At 54.8% G+C, this 5,888-nt stretch overlaps 1 long non-coding RNA gene across 1 annotated transcript; it reads left to right on the top strand.

The window, feature by feature from the left end:
• Nucleotides 1-2,681: 2,681 nt before the first annotated feature.
• On the top strand, nt 2,682-3,401 carry LOC148220751 (uncharacterized). Its single transcript, XR_015808838.1, has 2 exons — nt 2,682-2,971; nt 3,090-3,401. It is a non-coding gene; the product is annotated as an uncharacterized LOC148220751 (long non-coding RNA).
• The last annotated feature ends 2,487 nt before the right edge of the window (nt 3,402-5,888 follow it).

Genomic DNA, 5,888 nt, shown 5'->3' with positions numbered 1-5,888 from the left:
TCCTCCTCTCCTCAGCCTCCCCTCAGCTCTGCCATTGCTCCTGGATTCTCATTCCAGGCCACAAATCCTTGGGATGTTCCATCCCCTGGATCCTTCCCTGTGGGTGCTGCTCAGGCTTTGGGATGTCAGATCCTGGGATAATCCCTGATATTCCTGGGATAATCCCTCCATGGCATTTTAACCCTTTGCATGGCTCTTTGGGCTCATCCAGGGCCTGCTGGGGGAAATCCCAGTCTGGGAAATTGAGGGCAGGGTTTGTCCTCAGCAGGAGCTCCAGGATTTGGGATTGGTGTGACAAGAGACACTGCTGGATAATGGGAATGGGGGGAGCAGGAGCTCCAGGATTTGGGATCATGATGGGATTGGTGTGACAAGGGACACTGGTGGATACTGGGAATGGGGTGAGAAGGAGCTCCAGGATTCGGGATCATGCTGGGACTGACAAGGGACACTGCTGGATATTGGGAATGGGGGGAGCAGGAGCTCCAGGATTTGGGATTGGTGTGACAAGGGACACTGCTGAATATTGGGAATGGGAGGAGAAGGAGCTCCAGGATTTGGGATTGTTCTCAGATTGGTGTGACAAGGGACACTGCTGGATAATGGGAATGGGGGGAGCAGGAGCTCCAGGATTTGGGATTGGTGTGACAAGGGACACTGCTGGATATTGGGAATGGGAGGAGAAGGAGCTCCAGGATTTGGGATTGTGCTCAGATTGATGTGACAAGGGACACTGCTGGATACTGGGAATGGGGGGAGAAGGAGCTCCAGGATTTGGGATCATGCTGGGACTGACAAGGGACACTGCTGGATATTGGGAATGGGGGAAGCAGGAGCTCCAGGATTTGGGATTGGTGTGACAAGGGACACTGCTGGATATTGGAATTGGGAGAGCAGGAGCTCCAGGTGTTGCTGGGCAGGAATCCTGCTCAGAAGGCTGGAGAACATCCCTGGGCATGGGCTGGGTGACACCAGGTGACATTCCCAGCACAGATTCCCAGCACAGGGACATCCTGGCTGGACAGGCCAGGGGAGGGGACAGCACCAATGGCACAGAGCAAGGTGAGATGCTGGGACAGGAGATCCGTGGATTCAGTGGGACCCTCGAGATGGAGCTGGGAGCCAGGAGAGGCACGGGGAGGGGGGGGTCGTGTCCTGGGACAATGTCCAACATCCCTGGTGGGAGCACAGGGCCCCACATTCCATGGAATCCAGAGGGATGTGGCTCATCCTGGACACAGCTCAGGCTCCAGGATGTTCAGCTGTCCCCAGGCCATGGCTGGAGCCACGAGCTCTCCTCCCCAGTTCCAGGAAAAGGACAGTGCCTGTTCCAGGGAACTGACAGTCCCAGCAGTGCTGCCAAGTCTGCTGATGGATGAGCCCCTCTCAGAGGCTGAAAAGATTCCAGGAGAAGGGAGCAGGGCTCTGGAGAGTGGGGATGGCAGGGAAGGGGCACAACTGGGAATGGGAGCTTTGGAAAGGGTCTTCACATCCATGGGAGTCACCAAACTGGGCTGGGAAGAGAGTGCAGGAAAGGAGAATTGCTCTGAGGGAGGGGAATTGGGAAGGAGTTAAGGCACAGAGTGAGATCCTGAGCCAAGGGGAAGTGAAGTGCCTTAAAAACATTAAATTGAGCAATTTGGGAATGAATCGTGGAATCATAAAATCCCGGAATGGGTTGGGCTGGAAGAACCCTGAGGATCATCCAGCCATGGCAGGGAAGGAATTTTATCCTTCCAGCCCAGCCAGCAGCCGTGGGATGAGTCAGGAGCTGCCGGGTCCTGGCAGGGCAGGGGGGATTTTCAGCCGGGAATGATTTAAAAAATCCAGGAAAACGCCTCTGCATCCCCTGGGAATGGCTGCGAGTGCTGGTGGAAGCAGAATGCCAGGGATGCACATCCCAGCTCCGTGCTCTGCGTTCCTCCTTCTCCCTTGGGGATCCACGGCCACCTTTTTGTCCCTAAAATCTCTCAGGCACCTTGTGACAATTGATAAAAGATTCGTGTTAATCACAAAAGCATTGGGGTTTGTATAAACCAGAATACTAAGCTCTGAAGTGAAGCATGGACACTAGATAAAGGAAATTATATGATTAAATAATTCTGTTTAAAATCCCCTTGTTGTATTATGTTGTGTTATGTTACATTATAACATGTTATGTTTTTCAAATAAGTTGTATCGGCTCTCAGCTTGCAAAATCGGACTTCCCAAAAAGCCCTTCCTGCCTTTGTCTGATCAATGCTGCCTATCCCAAAAACCAGATTCCCAGAACTTCCCTGGTGGTCCTCTACAAGGACCGGATGGCTGTGACTGATTATCACCCAAAGGCTTTGTGAATTTGTGAACAACGAGAACCCACAGTATAAGAAGAGGCTGCAAACCAAGGTTGGGTGGAGCGGGGAGTGGGCGGTGACCCCTCACGTTCCCCAGCGCTGCTTGCTCTTTCTATATCAAATAAAAAAATCAAAATTTTGCTGAATATCGAGACTTTTGTGTCTCATTTATACCAACCTCATCCCGGGCTCCTGCAGCTCCTGCTCCCCTGTTCCAGCTGGCCCCATTTACAGCCCTGATCTCTCTGCCTGCTCATCCCGGCGCTGAAAACCGAGACAGGGGAGGTGCCAGCAGCGGAGAACACGGTGGGAAGGGGCTGGGAAGGGCAGGAATTCTCCCTGCTGGGTCACACTTTGTCCTCAGGCTCAGCCCAACCTCGCAGGGAAAAGCAGCGACTCCGGAGGGGAGGCAGAGCTCGGGATGAAATCAGCGGAGCCACGGCAGAATTGCAGAATATCCCGAGCTGGAATCGCTCAATCCCAGCCCTGGGAGCGGTGTCCAAGTCCTGGATCGGGATCATTCCCTGGGGAAATCTGAGCAGTGACATTCCAGGGATGCGCAGGGAAGCCGGAGGGGTCCGGAGCAGGGATGGGTGACACCGTGGGACACAGGACACAGTGCCAGCTCTGGGGACAAGGTGAGTGTCCCACAGCCGCTCCACATTTCATTTCCCTGGTGTTAAACCAGCGGCGTTTCCTCCCCTTCCCTCACCCAGGCGCTGCCTCCCACCCCTCATCCCTTTTCCCACCATCCAGCCCCAAAATCTGGGATGCCTGAGGAGAGATGGAGCTTCGGCTTCCCAAGTTTTCCTGGTTTTGTGACAAACCAGGAGGAAAGAGCTGCCTTGGCAGGGGGGGTCAGCTGAGGACAGCGAGGCTGTGCCAGGCTGAGAGGAGGCCAAAAGCAGCTGGGCACATTCACGGAGGAGAAATGCAGCAAGGACCATTAAACCTGCAAAGATTCCATCCTGGCCTTGGGAATTCTCTGAAACGCAGGGCAGGGATTTCTGTTACCCCTAAAGCTCCCGAGCTTGGAAAACAGGGAAGGGATTAAAGGAATTTATTCCAGGCAGTGTGAAATCCTGTACTCTCAGATATCCTGGCGTGTTCCTCTTTCTCCTGCTCAAAGAGCTGGACCAGCAGATTCGCTTCCTCAACGAGGAGGATTCTTCTTTCTGGAGTTATTCCCACAAATTAGGAGCATCTGATGCTCCATCAGTGGTGCTAATGAAGTGTTCTCACATTGAATTGCAAACCGAGCTGTTCAGGGAACTCCTCGCAGGAATTTCGGGGTGGGAATGAGCGGCTCTGGCTCCTCAGGGATGGGAGGTGGAACAGTGAAGGTGTTTGGGGTTTTTTGGGGGCTGTTTTTGGGGCAGGAGAAGGAGCACGAACAGGACAGGGACACCTGGAGGGGAGGGAGAATCCCAGGAATGTTCCCCGTGGCTGCTCCATCCCCTGAGTGCTCCGCGAGGTTTTGCCTCTCCCTGGCTGGGAACGAGGTGCCAAAATCCTGGATGTTCCTGCTGGAAAGGGGATTTTGGACACGGGGCCGCCCGTGTTGGGAACGAGGCTTTCCAGGAGTGATGGAAACAAATCCCTCTGCACCCCCAGAGCAGCAGAGCAGTTCCAGCTCCTCCCTGCTGGAGCTGTGCTGGGAAAAGCTTCTCCCTGCATCCCTGGATCCTGGACAGGCTCTGCCCCTGCCAGGAGAGCAGCCAAGCCTTGCAGGAGCTCTGCTGTCACATCCCACCTCTCTCCAGTTTCCCCAGCCATTTTTTTTCCTCATCCCGTACCCCCCGTGCCAAGTTTTAAAGCCCTGCAAAGACCCTTTGTGGTTGGCACTGCTGCAGCTCCAAGGCAAACATTTCCTCAGCTCCCAGGGGTCCCTTCCCGAGGAGGGATCCTGGAATTCTCCATCCTCCCCATCCCCTGCCCTGGCTGCAGGATTCTGCCTGGAAGTGGGGCTGGGGCAGGTGAGCAGGGCTCCAGGCCTCCAGGAGTGCAGTGTTCATTGCTGCTGGGATGTCCTTTGGGATCAGGAAAGGGCTTTTTCCAGGGATGAGTTTCCTATGCTGCCCCATCCTCTCCTGGAGCAGGTGCTGCTCTGCTCCCAGGCCTGCTCCAGACACAAATTCCCTGGAACCAGCCCAGAATTCAGCCTGGATCACAGCCCAGCTGGGTTTAGGGCAAGCCTGGGGTTGTTTGGTTGCTGTAAACCTGGAGGAGCTCAGACCCCTTTGGGCTGTCCCCAGGGCCCTCAGGGTCTCACCTGCCCCAGGTGAGGGGCTGGAGGTGCCAGCAGCTCCCTGCAGAGCTGGCCAGGGAAGGCAGAGCACCCGGGATGGGATGGGATGGGATGGGATGGGATGGGATGGGATGGGATGGGATGGGATGGGAGAGGGAGGCACAAGGTGAGGCTGTGGTGGCTTCCAGGGGTGCTGATCCCACCCTGCTCCACGGGAACCCCCCAGAGCCCCTCAGGAATGAAGGACTTCACCACATTATCAAACCCTGGCAGCCCAAAAGCGGCGCTGAAGGCAGGAAGGGGAGGGAGGGGAGGGAGGGCTCTGCAAGGCGGGGCTCAGCCCGTGCGAGCCTTTGTCACTGTCCTGGTGATGCCCTGGGTTTTAGCTTTTACATTTTTCAGAATCTCTGCTGCTCAGTGTGTAACTGAAGTTTCATATTAGGTGTTGGTGAGTTCTCCTCACAGGGGAGTGACAAAACAATTCCTTCCCAGCTGGAGAATCAAGGACACCCAGTACCCAAAAATCAGAAACAAAGGAGAGGGAAAGGGGGCGAGCCAGGGGGCTGAGACTTCATAGCCTGGGGCTGTGCTTGGACAATTGACCCCAAGATGAACCAAAACTTATAAAAGTGTCAAACTCGTGACCAGGATCCATCTGGGATTTGATTTGGGTGTAGCCCCGGCACTGCCCGAAGTGAATCCTTTCAATAAATCCCGATTTTATTCCTTTTGCTCTGTCTCTGCTCCAGCTCAGCCTTTCCAGGTAACAGCTGTCCTTGTCCCCATCCCTGTCCCATCCCTGTCCCCATCCGTGTCCCCAGCAGGGACACCCCTCTCCCATCCCCTCTCCCATCCCCTCTCCTGTCAGCGTTCCGCCGCTGCTGCTGGAGCTCGGATCGATTCTCCCCGGCTTTTAGAGCCTTTTATTGTCACCTGTCAGGGACAAGGATGTCATCCCTTCTGTCCAGAGACAGCCAGGCCTGGCGGGGAGGGAGGAAAGGGAAAATGTCCAGAGTGAGGGAAAAGAAATGAGTGATGATGGAGAGAGGAGCCTGGAGAGGCTCTGGCTGCTCTGCAGGCACGGGGTGCTGGGACAGGGAAAATGGGAATGATGGGAATGATGGGAATGATGGGAATGATGGGAATAACGGGAATAATGGGAATGGGAAATGGGAATGGGGATGGGAATAATGGGAATAATGGGAATAATGGGAATGATGGGAATGATGGGAATGGGAAATGGGAATGGGGATGAGAAGAATGGGAATAATGGGAATGGGAATAATGGGAATAATGGGAATATTGGG

Source organism: Sturnus vulgaris, chromosome 31 (assembly GCF_052056855.1).
Source record: "Sturnus vulgaris isolate bStuVul1 chromosome 31, bStuVul1.hap1, whole genome shotgun sequence".
NCBI classification, from domain to species: domain Eukaryota; kingdom Metazoa; phylum Chordata; class Aves; order Passeriformes; family Sturnidae; genus Sturnus; species Sturnus vulgaris.
The sequence above is the reverse complement of the archived record's forward strand: the minus strand, read 5'-3'. Positions and strand labels throughout refer to the sequence as shown.